The sequence below is a fragment of the Protopterus annectens genome, chromosome 6.part0 (assembly GCF_019279795.1).
Source record: "Protopterus annectens isolate FY-2018-M chromosome 6.part0, PAN1.0, whole genome shotgun sequence".
NCBI classification, from domain to species: Eukaryota; Metazoa; Chordata; order Ceratodontiformes; family Protopteridae; genus Protopterus; species Protopterus annectens.
Genome location: NC_056737.1, coordinates 1,853,693,692 through 1,853,716,606, shown reverse-complemented (window position 1 = coordinate 1,853,716,606; position 22,915 = coordinate 1,853,693,692). Strand labels below are relative to the sequence as shown.

Genomic DNA, 22,915 nt, shown 5'->3' with positions numbered 1-22,915 from the left:
GTCTAAATTAATGGTATTCTCTTTAGTTGCCTCCTTTTGGTTTTCTTTACAATTAACACTACCTCTCTAACTAGAGCTGTGTGTGACTGTACCTTTGTTGAAGGGATTCACAGAATTAGCGTTGTTAGTTGCTGCTGAGTATGTCCTTCCAGCCATAATTCATTTCGGTTTGGTGCCCAAATGACTATATTTCTCATCAAGATAGGAGTGAAAAATGAAACGTAAAATCATTGTCCTGCTGCCTAGTCGTGTTACTGGCAGCCGATGTCCCTAGCAAGTCTCCAGTTCCCTGGGCAGTAGGTAAACCATTACCGACTCTGACCGTTAGGCAGTGCAGAGTCTAAGATACTTCCTGCTGATGCATCACGTGGTGATGGTGTGTGTATACCACACTAAACGTTAGATCCACACTGAGTAAACAGTTCAATGAGGCGGGTAACTTCCCCCTTCAAAATAGAAACTTCAGAATGAAGCTTCTGCAACTCATCTTGTTGGACCGGGGAGTTGAGTAAAATTGTTGGCGCCAAAAATGTGGATATTTAAGGATTCAATTGTATAATGCTTATGTTCTGATGAAATCCATTGATATATGGATGAAAGCGCTTAACCAGAGGTTATTTTATCACAATTTGGAATACAATTGTGTTTTCATATGAGCGACTCCTGAGGAATTTGTGCTTACAGTGTATTACACCTCAAGATTGGTCAAACAATACGACATGCTTCAGCTACTCCATGTCCAACTAACCTTAGATAAAGTCCCATACCATATCCTTACTAGCTATAAATCTATCTATGACCAAGGATAACAATGGCACATATCTGAATGTACTGGAGTCACTCACAGTTCAGCCCAACACCATATTCATGGGCGATTTCAACTATCACACCATTAACTGGAATACATACACAGAATACATACACAAAGTACCGTTGTGTACCTACCATAAATGTAGATGTTTGAGTGTATTCACTGTTGCAATCATTACTCTTGGGTTATCCTGCTGGCAGGCTACCCGCAGTCGGCCAGAATTCCAAAGTCTAGGTCCGGCATCAGTTGCTGTCACCTCTTCCCTGACGTCAGTGCGCCAGGGGTATAAAAGATGCAGCCGATGCCATTTTCTTCAGTTTTTCTTGCCCCAGATGTCAGATGCCACCAAAATGGTAGGCTAAAAATATTATGCCAATAATTATGCATGCAGTAAAATAAACATTTCCTTCATCTACAAGCAAATACACCACATAGGTTGTATAAGATAGAGAAGTATAGGTAAGTCCCATCAAAGAAAAGGGGGATGGAGGGTGGGTAACCTGGACTGCAACAGTGAATACACTCAAACATCTACATTTATGGTAGGTACACAACTGTACTATGTTCATCATGTTTCACTGTTGCAGTCATTACTCTTGGGTTGAATCCCAAAGCTAAGGCTGGGTGGCTGGGCCTAAATAGGATTAGGAGAGGCTATAAGGCCTTGCAAAACTGCAGTGGCGAAGCCTGCTCTGGATTTAGAGTAGAGAGGGAAATGGTAGTGCTTTGTAAAAGTGTGCACTGAACTTCAAGTTGCAGCCTCTAAAATGTCTTTGGTTGGTACTCCTCTGAGAAAGGCTGCTGCCCTGGTAGAATGAGGCCTAATGCCCTTGGGCACTGATTTGCCATGTTGTGAGTAGCATAAACGAATGCAGTGGCCTATCCATTTTGAAATAGTCTGTTTTGAGATAGGCTTTCCTTGAGATCCTGCAGCATATGCCACTAAAAGTTACTCAGTTTTTCTGAAAGCTTTAGTCCAAGTAGAAGCGTAGTTGTCTGTGTATGTCCAAGGAATGCAGAAGCCTCTCACCCTTATTCTGTGGGTTTGGATAAAAGGTAGAGAAATGAATGGTTTGGTTAAGGGCCACACTGAACACTACCTTAGGGGTAAACATTGGGTTCGTCCTTAGAGAAACCCTGTCTGGATGGAAAATGATGAAAAGTTCCACAGCCATGAGTGCCTGTAACTCTGAAACTCATCTTGCAGAGGTTATTGCTAGGAGCAGAGCTGTTTTCTAAGATAAAAAAACTTTATATCAGCTGTATTGGTTGGCTCAAAAGGTGGCAGTGTGAGTTTTTCCAAGACATAATTGTGGTCCCATGCAGGTATTGAGGCTCTCCTTGGAGGTCTTATGTTTTGGTCCCATGCAGGTATTGAGGCTCTCCTTGGAGGTCTTATGTTTTTGGCCCCTCTGAGGTACTGCCTTAGCAATGGATGGAAAAAAATAGGAGGTTCCATATTGTAATGAGCTGAAATGGTAGAGGCATGAATTTTAATTGATGAAAAGGATAGGCCTTTGTCCAGCATCTCAGTTAGGTATTGTAAAATCTGAGGGATATTTGGTACAGATGTGTCAATTCCTTGTGCCTGGTTCCAAGCACAGAATATTTTCCATTTTTCTGCACAAGATTTTCTGGTACTGGGCCTCCTGGCCTCCAAAATAACATCCATCACTGCTTTAGAGAGAGGTATGGTTACATTATCCGCCATGCTGCAGGATTTAGGGTCCTGAGTTGGCTGTGCAGAATCTGATTGTTTCGCTGGGTCAGTAAGTGAGGAATTAGAGGCAATGTCCAGGCTGGGCCTTGAGACAAGCTTTTTAGGATTGGGTACCAGTGCTGGCGTGGCCAGTCTGGGGCAATCAGAATCATTCGTGGCTTCTCTTGTCTGACCTTTAGAAGTACCTTGGGGAAGAGAGGCAGAGGAGGAAAGGCATATACTGTTAGACTCTTCCAGCTGAATGACAGAGCATCCACTTTCCATGCTTGCTTGTGATAAGTCCTTATGCAGAATTTCTGTAGTTGGCAGTTGTGAGGGGAAGCAAATAGATCTATGTCTGGGCATTCCCATTCCTTTGTTATCATGCTGAAGACTTGTGGATCCAGTTTCCACTCGTGGGGATCCGTAAGGTTTCTGCTTAGTTCGTCTGCCAGAGTATTGTTCTTTCCTGGCACGAATTGTGCTTGCAGATGTACTTGAAAAGTCAATGCGGTGTTCCACAAAGTCATGGCTTGTCTGCAGAGGGGGTAGGAATGTGTGCCTCCCTGCTTGTTTATGTACCACATGACTGTAGTATTGTCCATCCTTATCAGTAGTTGTCCTGGATGGAGTAGATCCCTGAAAGCTGTCAGGGCATTCTGAACAGCTAGCATCTCTTTTTGATTGATATGTAGATGCATTTGACTTGTGGACCATGTGCCCTGAATACATTTTCCTGCCATGTGTGCTCCCCAGGCATAATCTGATTCATCTGTTGTTATTGACTGCCTGGCTGTGGGTACAGTGAATGGCTGTCCCTTGTTGAGGTGACAGGCATGAACTCACCATCGAAACTCCTGTTGCAGGCAAGGAATGAGGGTAATTAATACTTCCAGGCTTTGACAATGTTGAGTCCAGACACTTTTTAGGTGCCATCGAAGTTTCCTCATATGCAGTCTGGCATATGGAATTAGCAGAATGCAGGATACCATGAAGCCCAAAGCCTACAGAATTTTTCTTGCAGATAACTGGGTCTTTGTTGCCAACATTTTGAAGTAAGAAGTTAGTTGCCTTTGTCTGGCATGAGATAAGCCATCTGGGCAGTTGTATTTAAGCTTGCACCCAGGAATATTATCTCTTGAGAGGGTACTCGTTTTGATTTCTTTTCGTTTACTGTGTACCCTAGGCAAATTAATAATCTTTTTACGAACGCCAGATGCTTTAGTAGAGTGTCCTTGTTCTCTGCTTGTTTAAGGCAGTCGTCCAAGTAAGGATAAATTTGAATTCCTCTTTGTCTGCAAAATGCAATTACTGGTGCCAGGCATTTTGTGAAGACCCTGGGTGCAGTAGATAAGCCAAAGGGCAGTGCAGAGAATTGGTAGTGCATTGAGCCAGCTACGAATCTGAGGTATCTTCTGCAAGATTGTCTGATTGGTATATGCAAGTATGCCTCTTTTAGGTCCAAAGTTAGAAGCCAAGCCTTCTTGACCAGCATGGGTAGAAGTTGCTCCAGAGTTAACATTTTGAATTTTGGAACGTCCAGAAATGTGTTTAGAAAAGACAGGTCCAGTATTGGTCTCCAGGCTTTGTCCTTTCTGGGAACCAAGAAAAGTCTTGAGTAAAATCCTTGTGCCTGCTCTTGCTGTGGTACTTGCTGAATGGCCCTCATTTGCATAAGGGACGAAACTTGTTTTTGTGCCTCTGCCCATTGATTGCGTGGTAGGTTTGGCATACCTTTTGCCTTTGACAGGGTGTGAAAGTGGAACCTGTAGCCCTGGGACACTATATTCAATACCCATTTGTCCTGGGTGATCATGTGCCAATTTTGAGAGAAAATTGCTCGTTTTCCCCCTAAGGGGGCTGCAAGAAGATAAGTGCTTGGTGCTGGCAGAGGCAAGTCATTGGGACTGTTTCCTGTATGGCTGCGCTTTGTCTTCTCCACTTTTGGAGTTAGAAGCGCCCCACTGTTTAGGCCTGTATGGGCTCTGGGGCTGGGATCTGCCTCTGGGACATCTGTATCTGCCTCTTTGTGGCCTGTCCGACACTGGAAAGGACCAATTCTTTGTAGGCCAGTTCCTGCTAAATTTTGGTGGCTGAACCTGTAAGAAATCCTCTACTGTTTGCATAGATTTCGCTTTGTCCTCCATTTTCTTCAAAATCTCCTCTGCTTTAACACCAAATAAAGTATCATGCTGTAATGGAGTATCTAATAATTTTGCTTTAACATGATCAGGCAGATTTTATTCCTTTAACCAAGCATGCCTCCTAATGACAGAACCCGTAACTGCGGCCCTGCAGGAGGGCTCCAGAGAATCAAAACCACATTGCAATGTATGCTTTCCCACTTGTTCAGTTGCATGCAATAAATCCTGTATTTCCTTACTTTCTGTACAATCAGAATTAGTCAACATTTTCTGTTTTAACAGTGACATTAAGTATTGCTGATATTTAAACATATGAAATTGACAATTTAAAGCCCTCACAGCCAAAGTAGCATAAGTGTAAACCTTTTTCCCCCCATCTGTCTAGTGCCCTTGAATCCCTGTCAGAAGGGACAGGGTTTTTTGCAGTAGCAGCCTTAACCCCCTTGGGACCCTGAGAAATAGTTTCTGGGTCAGCAGCAGGGTTTTTATAAATAAATTTATGTGAATCAGTAACCCTGTAGTATCTGTCTGGTTTAACAGGAGCTGGAGGTAAGGAGTCTGGAGAAAGCCCGGACTCTGAAAATACATAATCTACAATGTCTAGCACAGGGGGAATAGCAAGAGGCCTGTGCTGAGGAAGTAAAAGAAAATCTCTAAACCTTTTCTTTTATTCTGAGTAATCTTGGCTCTCCCAGTGGAAGTGCTCCCTCATGGTATGCAGGGTTTCTCCTAAAGAATAATCCTCAGGAGGAGAGCTGAAGGAATGGATTCTTCAGCATCAGAATCCTCATAGGGAGGAAGAGAGTATTCCTGTACAGAAGAGGAGTCAGAGGAAATGGAAACCTGATCTGAAGAGTCATAGTCTGTGTCTTGCCTAGGCCTCTTGTCAGGAGGGGGATGGGAACCCCTGATCAAGGTAATAAGGTCTTCGGCCATTTTGAGCATCTGTTTCTTAGGCATGGAAGTCTGTCCTGGAGAATGCTGTACTTGTTTCTTTGTCTTTAAAGCTGCTGTAGTCTTTGCTTTTGAAGCTGAAGTAGGCTTTACATATAGCTGTGTAGGTCTGAAAACACCCTCGGAAGCCGATGCCTGCTCAGCGGCTCTGGACCCATCTGAGGGAATGATTTCTGAGTGTCCAATACCTTGAGTATTCAGAGGCCTAGCTGGCTCCACGTGGGAGTCGTCAGTGGCCTGTGGCTCTGAGGTAGCGGGTGTCAGGGGCTGCGAAAGCACCTCATTGAGAACCGGCGACTGGCTTAGCGGAAGCCTCGTCGCTGGTTTTGGATCTCGGATGCCTGTCCTCTTTTTCCTTGCGTTTTTTAGAAACTCCGGTCATCGGCTGTTCCGACGGCATTATGTAATTGAATTTTCGGCCAAAATAATGATAAGCAAAATCAAACTGACGCTTAATAGTGCTTTTGTTGAATCTAGCACAAAACCGACAGCTAGCAACGTTATGATCAGGGCCTAGGCAAGGAATACAGTAAGAATGATAATCCTTATGAGGTATTTGCTTCCCACAAGAAATACAACTGTTAGCTTTTTCTGACATCGGTCTGGAGCAAGAAAAAAGTTTCCCCAACGGGGTACTTAGCTTTAATGAAGACTTCGGATCTGAAATTCGTCTGTGAAAATCACAGGAGTCGGCCGACCGGCACTTGCGAACTTTTTCTTCGGGCACAGCGCGGCAAGAAAGACTGGAAAAAATGGCGTCAGCTGCATCTTGTATACCCCTGGCGCACTGACATCAGAGAAGAGGCGACAGCACAGGAGTCGGCCGACTGGCACTTGCGAACTTTTTCTTCGGGCACAGCGCGGCAAGAAAGACTGGAGAAAATGGCGTCAGCTGCATCTTGTATACCCCTGGCGCACTGACATCAGAGAAGAGGCGACAGCAACTGACGCCGGACCTAGACTTTGGAATTCTGGCCAACTGCGGGTAGCCTGCCAGCAGGATAACCCAAGAGTAATGACTGCAACAGTGAAACACTATGAACATCCACTAATTTGTAGGCTCAAAGATTCCTGGAATTTTTCAATGCAAACACCCTGGAACAGCTACTCTGTACACCTACTAGGGGTGCAAATATCCTGGATGTGGTACAAACACGAGAATGTTGCACCTCCCTTATATAATATCTTCACTGGTCAGAGCAGATCATGAAGTGGTAACATTTGAAATAAATATAAAAGATGAACTCCCAGCAAACCCCAGACCTTTTAAGAACTTTTCCAAAGCTCACTACCTCTTATAAAGTGAAGGCATAGCTAAATTCCAAGCCTCCCAAACTCAGTACACTGTGGCCTATGCTGATGGGTTTACGGAAACTCTGTACAAGCATGTAAATAACTGCGTAGAAACAGCAGTACTAAACCAAAAACTCCAAAAACAAGCCCCCCCCTTGGTGGACCCCCAATATAAATAGGTTATACAATAAAAGAAAGAAAATCCTGTCTAAAAATAGGAATGGCTATGCCCAAAAGACAAAAAACTCAGTCTCAATAAACAACTCACAGGACTAATCAAGTCCACCAAAGCCAACTTCCAGGCTAAAATATCCTCCCAGCCTAAGAATAATCATAAGGCATTTTTTAATTATGTACACAGCCTTAAAGCGAACACCCAAAGGTGTGCTGAACTAATAATAAATGGAATTTCCTATACTGAACTGGGGATATAGCAAATTTGCTGGTCGATAAATTTAGCTCCAATTTCACCCTTTTATCACCCAGAGTTTCCCTCCAGGAAATACCCTCTACCATTTCTCAATCAACTATTACTAAAGAACAGGTACTCACTGCACTCTCCAGAGCTAAAACACTGCATCAATGGGTCCTGATAATATTCCCAGGATGCCTCCTAAATAACTTGAAACATGACCTGTTAGGCCCACTAGAATTTCTATTCAACCACAGCCTCCAGATAGTCTTCACTCCTAGGAAATGGAGGACAACTAGCCTTATATACAAGACCATGGAAAGAATTATTGTGGAACTGATAAAGACTTAGAAAATCTTCAAACTCTGGACACAACCCAGTTTGGTTTTGTCAATAGCAGGTCATGACTGCAAGTTGGGTGCAATCATCGAATCCTCAAAGATATATCCTCCAGAAAAATCTGACAAAGACAAATAACTGGTGCCAGAAGCATGGCCTAAAACTTAATGAAAAAACATGCATAATCATATCCCTTGGGAAGACTACCATCTAGGCAAATTGCTACATTGATAACACTCCTCTAAGAGTAGACACAGTGGTAACGGACTTGGGAACTCAGGTTGACTGTAATCTGAACTTTGATCACCATGTGTCCATCGTAGTAAGAAAATCCTTCTACATGGCACAACTTATAAGCAATGGTACAGCATCTATATCTAAGGAGATCATAGCCCCACTGTATTCAACTCTCATTAAATGAATAACTGAGTACAATGCACCCTTCAGGATGTACCTGACCAGGCAGTTGCAACAGCTGGAGCATTCACAGAGTTTCTTCACTAAAAGAATACAGCAAATAATATGCCCTATGTGGACAGCCTCAAAGCCCTGTCCCTGTACTTGGTCTCCTACAGGCTACTGTGAGGCTATCTATGCCTAACCTACAAGACATTCTCCAATCTAGCCTGTATGGATCTGATACACATTTGCAAAACAAACAGCACTAGAGTTGCCTGAAATAAGGATCTAAACCTCATCTGTGACAAACAAAACATGATTGAGGGACAGGTATGTGTCTCGTACATTACCTCTTTTCTGGAAGAGACTCTCCATTCATGTGAAACAGAGCTCTTCCTTAAGCCTATTCAAACACAATTTGGACCAATGGATGGGAAGTCACAAATTCACCCCTGGATAAGGGAAGTTTGTAGATGCCCTAACGCACAGGCAGATATCAAAACCATTCTAACTCACGGGCACTGTTAACTGGGGCATGAATAGCTAGGCTTAAAAAGGCTCTAGGGTCATTAGCTTAGTAACCTCTTATGATCCTATACAGACATGGAATATAACAAACTTAAGAAATAACTTTTAGACAGTGCTGGTATAACCCCCAAAATATAAGCAATACCATCATTAATGTTGATAAATGGGTAAAAGCTTAAATGTATGATTTAAATCATATCTTGAAGTTTTGGCTAGAACTTGATGGCAACAGTAAATTGAAAATGTTATAAATCTTAGCAGTAGACAGGTTTAAAAGATATTTGCATAGTAATATAAGATGGTACACATTGCACAGTAGTCCCATTAACACTGATAAGCTAGTAACTTTAGTAGAACTCTTACTTGTTAATGCTACGGTGTTAAAAACTAAATTGTACTGTATTTTTTTAGAAGAAAGAGAGGCTTATGCCTTGATAGATTCTGGAAACATGATTATCCTTGTTATGGATCCCATGCTGTGTAGGCATAATATTAGCAAAAATATAAAAAGAGGAGGTAAAATTCATTTTCAGTGACAGAAAAGAGTATCCCCCTTACACATGCAGTAATTGAGACAATTCCAGGAAAACTGTTGTATTCTGTGGCTGTAATCTATAATTTGACTCAATGTACTATCACAAAAATATTTCCCCCATTTTAAATCAGTACTAAAGAAGGTGTAATGAGGAAGAATGACTGACACATTGTGGCAGATTGAAATACTAAACAAGATGAGGACAAGGAGCAGTTTGATACACATATTCAGTATAAGAATGAAGGGAAGCAAGGCAGTGACACAGAGATCCAAAATCAAAACAGGAAAGGGGAGTCAATATAGCAGCTACACAATGGGCTAGGATACGGTTGCGGTTAGACATTTTAAAAGGATCCTGACTGCAATTAGAAGCATGTCACAATAACAAAGGAACAGAAATACAAAACTGTAAGGACTAGCAGAATGGGAACTGAGGCTAAATGGCTCTGAAGAAAAAAATCAATTCAAAACAAAAGTCTGCACAGAGACTTACAAGGAGTGTCAGCACACAAACAGAAAAAACAAAAAGAGAGGAAGAAGGGCACTTACAAGCAGACCCTTAGAACAAAATGAATGCTAAAAGTGAGATAAGTAGGAAAATAAACAGGTGTGAACACGTTTCATTTCTGTTAGTGCAAAGTAGAAAGTTCAAATAAGGCAGATTTTCAACAACAGGTATCTGCATGTAAGAATGCAGTAAAACTGAAAATGTCTTTGACACCCTTTGGAAAAGAAGGGCAAAACAAGACAAGGAAACCAAACTGACAGGGTGATATCCACTCAAATTAAGCCAGAGGGAGAGCAACCCCAAAAGAAAAGCTTGTAATGATAACAGAGATAAGGCAGACATTTTTTTTGTTCAGAACTGCTCTTTGTGGATAAGGACATGAAAAAGGTGAAGTGATTTTTTTGGGGTGGGGTGCTATACTTTCCACTTCAAATCAAAATATAGAAGAAAGTAACTCCAAGTTAGAAGGCTTACATATAAGAACTTTAAAACAGCACAATGGAGAGATGATACTTTAAGTAGGGCAAGGAAGAATATAGCCAAATTTGTAGGAGAAGATAGTGAACAGAATATTCGCAATATATATTTTGCCTCTATTCTGAGCTGAAAGATGATCTTTATAAAGTACAAGTAAAGGTAAGTTAGAAATTCTACTGCCAAAACCCTGTAATACAGTAGTAATGAAGCTATCCTGTAGTCACATATTATGAAGTGACCTGGGGATGGACAAAACCAGTTAAAGAGTACTAGCCAGATTTTTAATCCCATTCCCGGACATAATGAAAGGGATAGAAAGCTTCTGTATTTCTTGGCCAAAATTCCAGAGATCAATACCCCATACTGGATTTAAGATTCCACTGATCCTAAACCCATAGCAGAAGTGCCTTTTGAACATATTGTTATGAACATTATGGGGTTACTGGTAAAATCTAACAATGGGTGTAAGTACATTCTAGTAATATTAAAGTATGCTACAATGTTTCTAGAAGCAGTGGCATTAGGCAAAGCAAATGCTAAGGATGTTGCTAGGAACTGATACTGTTATCCTCCACGGTGGGTATCCATAAAAGATACTTAGTAATCAAGGCACTTCCTTTACATAAAGGATACTGCATCAATTATGTCAATGCCTTTATGTCAGACAGCTGAGGACCTCATTCTGACACCTACCTAGCCCAACACAAGCTTTAGTGACCTTCTATGAACACTGAAGTTTGTGAAGAAAGTTAAAAAAAAATTATAACCACACTGCCCCACCCTCACATAAGCTACAGTGATCTTCTGTGTACACTTATAAGGTTTGTGAAGAAAATTAAGGAAATATCTCACTATCCCCATTCCCCAATAAAAGCTTCAGTGACCTTCGCTGCATATTTCTGAGCAAGACCAATTTTAGACTACGTGGGGTTCAGGGTACAGGCCATTAAGAAGCTTGTGTTAAAATCCACTTATACAGCCTAGAGTGTTAGGATTGGCAGCTCTTCAGAAACTCTGAGAGTCTAGATGTTCTGTCGTGCACGTTATGCCTTTCTTTTGTCAATTTTTTTTTTAAATATTACCCAGAAGAGTTATGCATGTGCCCATTGTGTCTGCAGATAAAAATCAGTTACTAGATTCATACACAAGTACTAAGCAATCAGTCTGAGGATTGCAAGCAGTGCCACTAACCTATATTCAATAATTCCCTCTAGCTTCAAGGGGGCAACAAGACAGACTGGGGAGAATTTGAGGATCCCCATTTATTTAAGATTACCTTGAAGACAGCAAGGATGCTACTCTGTCTGACATATAGTGAAAGCTTGTTCCAGAGATGAGGGATACTTTGGAATCTATTACACCAACATGCCTTTTTACCTGTTGTCAAAGGTTTAGTTCTTTAACCAGGTAATTTAAGAACCATTCGTTCCCTGAAGAAATGATGGTCAAAGAAGGGTGTAATTTTCATAGCTCATAAAGCTGCAAATAGATCCCCAAAGAAAACCATGTAAGAGGATGAATCCAGAGCGCTGCTTCTGATCCTGATAAATATTTTGTTTTATTTATTGTTTTCATTTATATATTGATTTTCTATTTATTTATTTGTAAACTGTTGCAGAGCACTGATGTTACTGGACCATTTCAATGCTCAGCCTGGGGGCTTTTTGAGGTAATGTATCTTTATAGTTAGAAATATCTGAGTGACTTGTTTAGACAAATAGCTGTCAAAAGATACATTGTATTCAATATAGTCTGATGACACATCATCAAAAGGGAATTAAGACTTCTTTGGATGTAGAAGATATGCCTTTGAAGCCCAGCAGATTTCTGAACTACTGTAGAAACATGATAATCAAAAAGATAAGGAATATCAACAAGGGTGGCTAGATTATTTACAACAGTGTAGTGTTTGAGAGAAGGAGTGTGTCACCTGTTCAATATGGGGAGCAGTTTTATTTACTAAAATGAACTACACAGCATTTGTTCACATTTAAATTTAAGACCATTGTCTTTGCAACTGTTAATATGGCCTAATCCATATTTGAGCAACTGAGAGTCAATAGAAGATCAAATAATATCCAATTTACAGTTGTCTCTAAACTTAGATAACAGTAAGCCAAAAGTGGTATTATTTTCACAATGACCTATGCTGCACACATACCTACGAGAGCACTGGAACAACACCAATTCACCTGTGCAATGTCTTTGGGGTGTTGGAGGCAGAGCACATGGATAATCCCACACAGGGACAGTAAAGACATGTAGACTCCATACTGAAGCCTCAGCCTTCAAATGCTGCGAAATGACAACTCTACTCATTCTGCAACTATGTCAATGATTAGATGTTTTCACAAACATTCTGCAACTACCAGACCAACAATGATAGGCACTTATGTGCCTGCTGAAAATTGTGATGGAAAATGAAAGAAATTATGACATACTTGTTATTCTTAAATACAGTGCAATTCCCCAGAATATAAGCATAAGCCATGGCAATATTAGTTTTATACTGGTTTTAGCAAATACAATACACTATGTAACACCACTCCTACTACACCAAAAAGAGATCAAACAGGGTACTTTATATCCACAGATTGTCTGCATAACTGATGGGTTTGGAGGCTATCTACTGACTGCATACTCCACAAGTGCCTAATTATGACCATAGTTGTTATAATAAGAGTAATGCATTTTAAAATGTATTTCACACAAAATCATATCAATCACAGTAACATATTCAATCTTTCTTCACAATGCACTCTAGTCCTGTAAAACCAGATTAATGACATTAATAATGAATGATGATCAGTTACCTTCACCCACAGACAACTCCCAACCAAGTGATTTTATTTACTTTTTGTTGACCAGGTTAATCCCACTGAGAGAGTAACCACTTGGGAGATCTGAGGTGGTATAGATAATACTAGGGAAATTTGGCCAGTGCATCAGGGAATTTCCCTTGCTCTTTGGAGCTGCTAGATGGCACCATAGGGCTTCTAGAGCAACAAAAAAAAGAGACAAGGGAAGTAGCAGCATGGAATACGAGAGAAAAGCTATGGACATTTGGTGGTGTAAAGTGAACATTTTGGAGAAAAAATTGATATGGAGCTTCAAAATGTACAAAAAGATTACAGTGTGGCGGATGTTACAAATGAGCAGTGATTAGCTGTCTCTATGAGGAGGGAAGGAAGCAAGTCTAATGAAGTGGTGCACATAAAAGAACTTGCATCAGGAGGGCTTGTAGATGATGTTCTGTTAAAAATAATCAAGCAGGCTGATCCAGGAAACAGTTCTGCTGTTTCATGGGGTGAGATGGAAGATTACCATTCTCAGCACTTCTGAAAAAGTTGTGTGGTAAAGGAACCAAGTGATATGGCAGCAGAGAGTGCAGCAGTTAAAATTTATGCAGCAATGATGGAAAGTGAGGAAAGCAGCAACAAACTGATAAGGCTGCTTGTTTTGTGGCAGCAGATAATGCAGTAACTAAAATATATGAAGCAGACACAGCAGGCAAAAAAGGAGAGTAGCAACAAACTGTAAATAAAACTGTTTAAAAAAAGAGAAGACCAACTAGGAAAAAGAATAAAAAATGACACTAATAGACAGATGTGTGAGACAATTTGGTAACTGTTCTGGGTTTTAAAGCTCAAGAAACTCTTTTATAGATATCGGGATGGTGACTTAATATTTGAAACTAATGGAGTGATAATGAAATTTCTGGAAATGTGTAACAAAAAGGACATTTATCCGTGGAACAATTATTTGTTTTCTGGTAGTAAATTAAAAAAACATTACTTTACAGTTTAGAACTTATGAATTAAAAGAATGTTAAGAGTACATGTGACACTGATAATATTGTGAGGTTTGAGAGGAAAGAAACTTATGGAATGGAGGGTAGAGGCTGGAAGCTATTTTGAACTTTGAAACAAAAAAATGTGAAACAGTTGCCAAGTGTTATTTTTGTGGATGGTCTTAGAGGGACATTAAAGATATACTGGCAAGCAGAGATCGTGTTTCTTTTGTGGGGACGTATTTAATTAATGATTGTGACATAGTACATTGTAACCAGCATGGGGAGAAAGGACATAGAGCAAAAAGATGTATGCTTGAATGCAGGTTGTGTAAAAAAAGACTTTTGGATGGATTGTCAACAGCAAACAGTAAATAATGAAAAAGGGGAAAGGGAAGAAAACATACATGAGAAACAACAACAAGAGGCTGGGAGAAAGGGTGAACTAGATTAAGAGGAAACTGTAGAAGAAGAAAAAAAAATATGGAGGGGAAATTAGAACAGAGAATGCATCCAGGAAGAGAAGTTAAGAGAAAGTGTTGATTCTAATATATATTTTTGAATTCTAACCAGTGAAAAATCTAATTCTGTGGATAAAGGATTATTTGTACATAAACATAGGAAAAATATTCAATTAGGGAAAGATTAAGAATGAGAAAATTAAAAATATTTCTCCAAAACTTAAAAAAAGGGAAAGCAACAATTTTGAGCACTTTCAGTAAATGTGAACAGTACTAACACTGTAAGAAGGACAAGGATGTTGGAATGGTGTGTTCAATGTGATGTGGATGTTATTCTGTTAGGAGGATGTAAGATGTATGACAAGGGAAGAAAGACTGCAAACAGAAATTGTGGGGTGGGAATATAATATGGAACTTAGAAAGTGAATGTTGTCCTGGAGTGGCCATGTTGGATAAAAAAAAACAGTGAAAATGATAGATGAACACTGGTAGGGATGGGAAGGTTAACTGTTGTGGGTGTGAGGTGAAGAGCAGTATATGCATATAATGCTAGTAATGAAAGACAGAATCTGTTTCAAATATTTGACTATATGGTGGTTAAAATGAAAATTATAATCACAGGGTACTTTGTGATTTAAGGAAAAAAATGTAAAAAAAAAAAAAAAAAAGGAAGTCAAACTGGTAAATTAGCTGTATGGAGCAAATGTAAATGGTCTTACAGAAGGGGTACCTGGATCTGAACTTGATTAATTTGTATTATCAGAAGGTTGAAGGGTAAGGGTAGCAGATGGCAATAGAGATGTAAGGGTTTTTTCAGACATTTAGTAATATGGATGGAGGTGATGGAAGAAAGGGAGCATATTACAATAGGAAAGGGAATAAAAAGAATAAATGAGAAATTAGGGGATGAAATTGGAGAGTGGGAAGTATTGCAGTTATGGAAGGATCATATAATCATGAATTACTTTTTTTGTCTGAATAGTGAATTGAGTTGAAAAGGTATAAAAAGCATTTTTGCAATGGCAGGATAATGTAAGAAAGGAAGGGGGAGTGAAATATGGGGAAATGTACAGAAATGTATTTAATTTAGAGAATGATACAGGGTATTATGATATGGAAAAAGAAATATATAAAACAAATTGAGAAAAAAATTAAGGCATTACTGTTTAGAAATTGTTTACAAGAGTGGAGGGAGGAAGTATCTGCCTATTTTGGTAATATAGTATATGAGGAAATGAGTATAATGAGGGGAATCAGAAATGTGAAAGGAGAGGTTAAAAAAATGCAAGAGCAAATTATGAGTACTGTAGTACAGCATGTGAAAATATGTATATAACAGTAGAAAGAAGAAAAACAAGAGAGATGAAGGTAATAAAATGTCAGAAAAAGTTGAGGAAGAATTTGAAAAATAAATTACTACTGGTGAATTGGAAGAAGTACTTAGGAAAGTAAATGTTGATTCCCTTCTGGCCCATATATTATATGCTATACAATGTACAAGAAATTAATGGATTGGCAATGAAAGTATTTTGTAAATATACTAAACAAATGGTTGATGGCAGCGTTTGCTTATGAAGAGTTATGTAGTAGCATAGAAAAATTTACAAGGAGGAAAAATGAGAATGACTGGAGACACTCTTCACCCTTAATAACAGATTATATGGAAGGATAGAGTGGGAACATTATGGAATAAAATATATATGGCATAAAAAGGGAATGGATGTCAAGAATTATTACTGGCTGTCAAGAGAAATTGAAGGTTATTTTAAGTAAATGGAAGGATGTGAAACTTATGATAGGTGATAGCAGCAAAGCATTTGTTACAGTAGGACATGATGCTTTGAGGGATGTTATGGAAAAGTATAGAATTGCAGGTGTGTATATGTTAGCCTATTAAAACAGAGAGTGAGCGTCAGTGAATGGGTAGCTGAGTAAAGAAATATGCAAAAATGCATTATAGGACTAGGATGTCCCATGACTGGAATATTGTTTGCATTGGTAATGAATGTGAGTGAGTCAAGTAGCTTATAAAATGAAAGATGCTACATATGTGATGCAAAAGTATGTGGTGATTACAGTAGTTTGGACATGTAACAGTTGTAGCTTCTAGGAACAAAATATGTATGAGGGAAGTACTCATTTGTCTGAACGGATGTTTAAGGGAAATTGGAATGACCTTGAATAAAGATAAAAGTAAGGATTTGGGTAATGTAGTGAAAATTGAGGGTATGTATTTTTCAATGAATGAAGTGTCTTTGCTTGGGATAAAATCAGGGGGAAAATGATGTAGTTATGATGCAATGGGAGGATTTAATAAAAGACCGAGATTATGAGGTAAAATCAAGGATAGTCTGTGAAATCAGGGACAGTTAACAGGTACTCCATTTGTCCTGTAAAGTTGCTCACTGCCTATATCTGGTTGCAAAAAAAAAAAACTCTTGCTGGCCATTACTTCTCCACAGCAACTTTCCACCACTTCTCTTCTTCTGGTAAACACTTCTAGGCTTTGTACTTCTTGTCATTTCACAAACTGAGTAGATTGTGTGATGACAAAGAAACTTTTGAGAATTGATTGGTCAAAATGCACACCACCACCTCCATAGAAAGCTGCAAATTTAAATAGTGCAGTTGCAGGGCATTTTCCTACTTGTTTTATTGATAGCTTTACTTAAAAGTACATTGTAAATTGTTAAAAATCCTAAAACATTTTAAGTTTGTAGTTTTTACAACAAAGCAGACATCTCAAAGCATTACAATTATCTTCTTGCTAAACGGAATGTGCATGCATTTTTATAATCATGCAACCAAAAACTGCCTTTAATAACCTAATTACACAGATGTTCTTTCATAAATGGGCATGTACAATCATGCTATATTAGATTACCAGAACTTTCAGTATTCTTCCATGCAGACTGAATGTTCTGACATAATCAAGAAGCAGCCCTTAAGCACATCAGCATAATCTATTTCTTCTTTTCTTGATGGATCAGGACTTTTCTATAACCTGATCAATGCCTGTTATTCTGTTTGGCAGCTTGACCTGTAATTGCAATGACAAAAGCATCCATAAAAATACAAATGTCTACCATCAACAACTCACCCTCTAAACGAGTAAAGGATAAAACATCTTGCACATTTAGCTAAAGGGTAGCTGTTGCTTAAATTTATCTTTTTTGCCATATTCAATGAAATACAAGTAACATTTACAAGATACACTGGACTTAAAAAAGTGACTGACAAAATTATTTATCATTTGAAATACCTAAAATGTTACCTGTCAAATACCAAATTATCCACAAAGTCCATTGGGAAGGTGTGCAGCACTAATTCCTAGAGAAGTAAGATAAAATAAATAGAATGGTTAAGCACTTTCATCCTCCAACAATCTCAAGACTGTCTCAGAACCAAAATCACTACTTCCTATATCTACAGGAAATGTTAAACAACCTTCAGATGTAAAATGTTAACTTCATAGCTGTTCAAATTCTGTATGGTGTTAAAATTTGTAATCTTGCACCACCAAGCAATTTCATTTAAAACACTTATTCATTGTTAAATATAAATATTTATAGAAATAAAAATATATAAAAATTCCTATGGTCCCCTTTAAACCCTATGAATGTAATCATAGTGGTAAATACACAATTAATGAATCCAAGGGCTAAAAACATAAAATTCTGTATGACTACGTCTTAAGTACACAATTAATTGATACTTTGTCATTTAAAACTCAGGGCTCCTCTGCATTGGTTTTAATTGGCAAAACAATTCCCTCAATTCTAAGATATCACTTCATGCACCCCATAGATTAACATCAATCCTTACAATCCCCCCCCAAAAAAATTCATGGCATTTGTATTGATCAATACCTTTAATGCATTACGCATGTTTTTATTTTTGATACCTTTAATGTGTTCATTTACTGTATCCCTAAAATGATGTCTGTCTTCAGATGTTCTGATGTCTAAAGGGGACTATTGGGTAAAGGAGGGAACTCTAAAGCAGACTTTTCCCATTATCCAGGAGAATGGAACAGCTAAACAGCCAGAACTAGAACTACCAAGGATTGGAATTTCAGGACAGGAACTGGCAGGAACCCTGGAGAAACAGGATGGAAGCACAGATACAGAAGTGAGAAGCAAACAGGGTCCACAGTCTTAGGATAGTAGAAAAAACACTTTTACTCCCCATCCCACCTCACATCTCTTTGAAAAAAATGTGTGGAAGATATGTCAAAGGCAAGACCTTCTGCTATAGCTTAACTAACAAAGAAAGAGATTTGTTAAAGTATATTTGAAGAAAGAAATATTACATTAATGAATCCTGATAAAGGTGGGGGACTGGTTGAGACGAAGCTGATAAACTATGTGGATAAGACATTTAATATCTTGTACAATGACACGGGGAGTCATCTATTAATTAAATTAATATTGTGTACAAAAGAACTGACCAAATACTATTTGATATATTTATTCAATGTCAGATGGATGTGAATATTTACAAAAATATCATAGTTGAGAAACATTTATTCCTATGGTGTTCTGGGAACCTAAGGTACATAAGAATGTTGCAGATCCCCCTTTATGGCCAATGGCCAATTGCCAATGCCAGTGGGTCCAAGACACATCTAACAGCCAAATATATTGATATGAAAGTAAAAAATGTTTTTGAGACCTTTGCTTGCATGTTAAAGGACTCATGGGAATTTCTGAAGACACTGACAGCTGATTATGCAGCAATGATTTAATATTTGTCACTAAGGATCTTTGTTCTGTCATACCTCACAAAGAGGGACTGAAATGGTTAAATGATTTTTTTTTTTTAGTGGAAGACAATAAATTATCTGCTATTGGTATTGGAGTAATACATAAACTTATGAAAACCATTTTATCTACTAATTAAATATATTTTGAAAATATGCATTTTCATCAGATTTGTGAGGTAGCAATATAATGCGTTTTCATCACACTTCTGAGGTAGCAATGGACACAATGTGCACCTCTGTGTTTGGAAATGTTACGGCTATACATACATACACACACATGTACATATATATACATACATACATATACACACATGTATATATATATATATATATATATATATATATATATATATATATATATATATATATATATATATACATATACATATATATATACATATACATATACATATATATATATATATATATATATATATATATATATATATATATATATATATATATATATATACACAGGTCCACTTTGTAATTTCGAAATACTGAAATCTTGAATTTCAGTATTCCGAAACTACAATGCCAAAAACCCAACCACAACACACAAACTCGAAAACACACAACCGCGAAATTCAAAATCCCGTACCCATTTTACACAACTCCCCCCCCCACAATCAAACAAACTAAACTACATATAAGCAGGGTGGCAAGCCCCCCTGCAACCCCCATGTGGGGGGCTGTGCCCTCCACACCCCCTACTTAAATATTCTAACTCTGAGATCACACAAACAGTAACACAAACTAAACTCGCACACAAACTTACAGTCCCTCAAACACACACACAACAGTCACAACACACACTTACACACGCTAAACCCCTAACAAACATACTTACACACAGAAACTTACCAAAATTAAGCCCAAACATCCACATTCCATACCACCAGAAGCAGAAATTCAAAATATCCGTGCTTCGGTATTTTGAATTTCACGCTTCTGCCGGTTTCGGAAAAGTGAGTATTCAGCTTTGTAAACTACATATACATATATATATATATATATATATATATATCTATATATATATACACACATATATATATATATATATATATATATATATATAGTGTGGACTATGTGTATTGTTTGTATACACACATTTTATATATATATATATATATATATATATATATATATATATATATATATATATATATTTATTGTGGACTATGTGTAATGTTTGTGTAATCAATCTCATTCAACTTACTAATACAATGTTTTTTTCAGTTCAATTATGAGACATCCAATACAAGATATTATTTAGATGTCACAATTACCAAGTACCCAACACAAAGGAATTGTGTGTCCAACATATTTAGAAAGCCCACATACTCCAACTCCATGTTGCACTATGACAGTTGCCATCCATTCCACCAAAATAAATCATTAGTAAAAGAGCAAACAGTGCATTTGGCATGGATACAAGACCCAAGCACTTTTGATGGTGATGTGAGAAAGCTTAAAGAAATATTTATTAACAGGAAGCACCCAAAGGTTCAACTAGAGAGTGTAATATATTTCTAAAACAGAAGGGCATTTTTCCCAATTTTGGGAAAAAATAATTTCACCTTAGCTAATCATCACAACTCCAACAACCTTGCATTTACAAGGGCTATGGTTTTGATCACAGATTAGATTTATAGATCATTAGCAGAATGATCAAGTATTGGAATTTTTTTTTCACCAAATGGTAATGTGTTGAAAGTTTTGGGGAGAAGCCATGATTTGTCTATAAAAAGGGAAAGAGTTTTAAAAAGCATATGGAACAACAAGCAGTTCTTAACCCTCCCAATAATGGGTGGCATGACATACAAATATGGTGTGTCAACAATGCTGCTATATCTGTGAGGACCACAGTATTAGCTTTAGGACGACTGAGAAAATGTATTGTGACAGGTATATAAATTGTAGGTCTAAAGGGGTAGCTTACATGGCCAGGTGTCAACACTGCCCAGCTTTTTATATAGGTAAGACTGAAAGTTATTTTAGGGATAGAATATATAAACACATTAAGGATATCAAAAATATACCAGCCGTGATTTTTTTGGGATTGATGTTTATCCATGTGGGGGTGCATGCAGCGAGGTCTTAGAAATGTGGAAATTACATTGTCAATTAAAACCCAATACAGAGGAAGCCCAGGTTTAAATGACAATGTGTCAATTAATTGTGTACTTATGATGCAGTCCTACAGAATTTAGTATGGGTTGGGAGGGTGGCCTAATGGTTAAGGTGTTTTCCTTACAAACACAAGGTGCAGGATTTGAGTCTCACAAGGGATAATTGGCTAGGCTTAAAATGGCTCACAAAGGCAGTTAGCCTAGTACTAACCTATGAACCTATATGTTTTTAGCCTTTGTATTAATAGTGTATTTACTACCTTGTTTACATCCATGGGGTTTAAAGGAAAGCAAAGGAGTGTGTGTGTGTGTGTGTATTATGTATGCATGCATTTATTTCTATAAATATTCATATATATAGCAATGAACAACAGTGGATTCAGTAAACTCTGTGTAGGCTTCATGCAGCGCTTACATGTAGTTTACGTGTTCACACAGTGAGCAGCAGCAGTGTTTATATATTCATGCTGTGCACCACGTTTAAACATAAACAAGAAGGTTTCATGGTTGGCAACAATGGTTCCAGCCAGGAAACTGTGTAATGCAACAGTTTACCTTAGAGCAAACTAGCTTAGCAGGACTGCAGGGAATGTCACAATGGTTAACAGGGTTTATCATATAGCAATGCATATGGTCCAAACACAGTACAGCATAGTGTATAAGATGCAGAGTATTGTGGAATCCCATAACAGGAATTCTGTACAAAATTGTGTAAATGATCTGGAAGGCTACATGGACTGCCATGTAAAAGAAACAGCCAGGGGAAGTATGTGAATTGAATAGGGACATAAAAGATAAAATGTAGGAATGAACACAGGGAAAGAGAACAGGTGAAACACCATAATGTACAGCAGATGAGGGCATGTAAATGGAAGACAGTTGTAGCAGGAATACTAATCACATATCAACATGTTACATTAAAGACTGCACAGTGAAACTGTGCATTATGTGACTATCAGACATGGTGGAATAACAATGGAGAAGATGTCTTTGTGATATAAGCATCCTGACATGAACAATGGAGAGGACATCTATCAGGGATGAATACAGGGGTTATATACAACTGGGGTTGGGTGCATACTGTGAAGCTGTGCAAACTGATTTGGCTGATTATCACTAATATGTCGGCATCGGACTCAGTTACAGGCTCATGCACATTCATGGACAATATCAGAATAATACTATCAGTAATCCCATGTCTCTGACACGTGTGATTCTGAGTGATCACAGATGGTTCTGCATAAACACACTTGTACAACTACTGTGACATATCATCAATTTATGAGGGCAATCAAGCACATCATCCTGACATGGTAACAGCTGTTGGAGGTGTTAGGAGGGACACTGTTATACCTGTATGTGACATCATGATCAATACAAACTAACCAACTGGTGAACATGGCAGATGCATATGGCACAATCCACAATGTCACAAATGTAACCCATGACATCAGTGTTGTCAAAACAGCTGTGTGTGTGTGTACTGTGTGCATCACCAGAAGAGGTATCACACACGCATATGGTATAACACCTTTCTAGGGGTTCGGCACCATCAAAGTAATGTTTATGCAACAAAAGGAATACCCAGGTATGGCCAATAAGATGTGTGACAGCTCATTGGGGGAAAGTGGTACACTTCTGTTACACATCAATGGAAGATGTGTAGGG

The 22,915-nt window shown here is 38.3% G+C and overlaps 1 long non-coding RNA gene across 1 annotated transcript in view; it reads right to left on the bottom strand.

The window, feature by feature from the left end:
• Positions 1 to 16,990: 16,990 nt before the first annotated feature.
• The window catches only part of LOC122804964, a 103,059-nt gene continuing 97,134 nt past the window's right edge, over positions 16,991 to 22,915 (bottom strand). Inside the window, exons 2-3 of the long non-coding RNA XR_006365257.1 lie at positions 17,625 to 17,680; positions 16,991 to 17,390 (exon numbers count right to left, since the gene is read on the bottom strand). This is a non-coding gene — a long non-coding RNA (uncharacterized LOC122804964). The remainder of the gene's footprint in view (positions 17,391 to 17,624; positions 17,681 to 22,915) is intronic.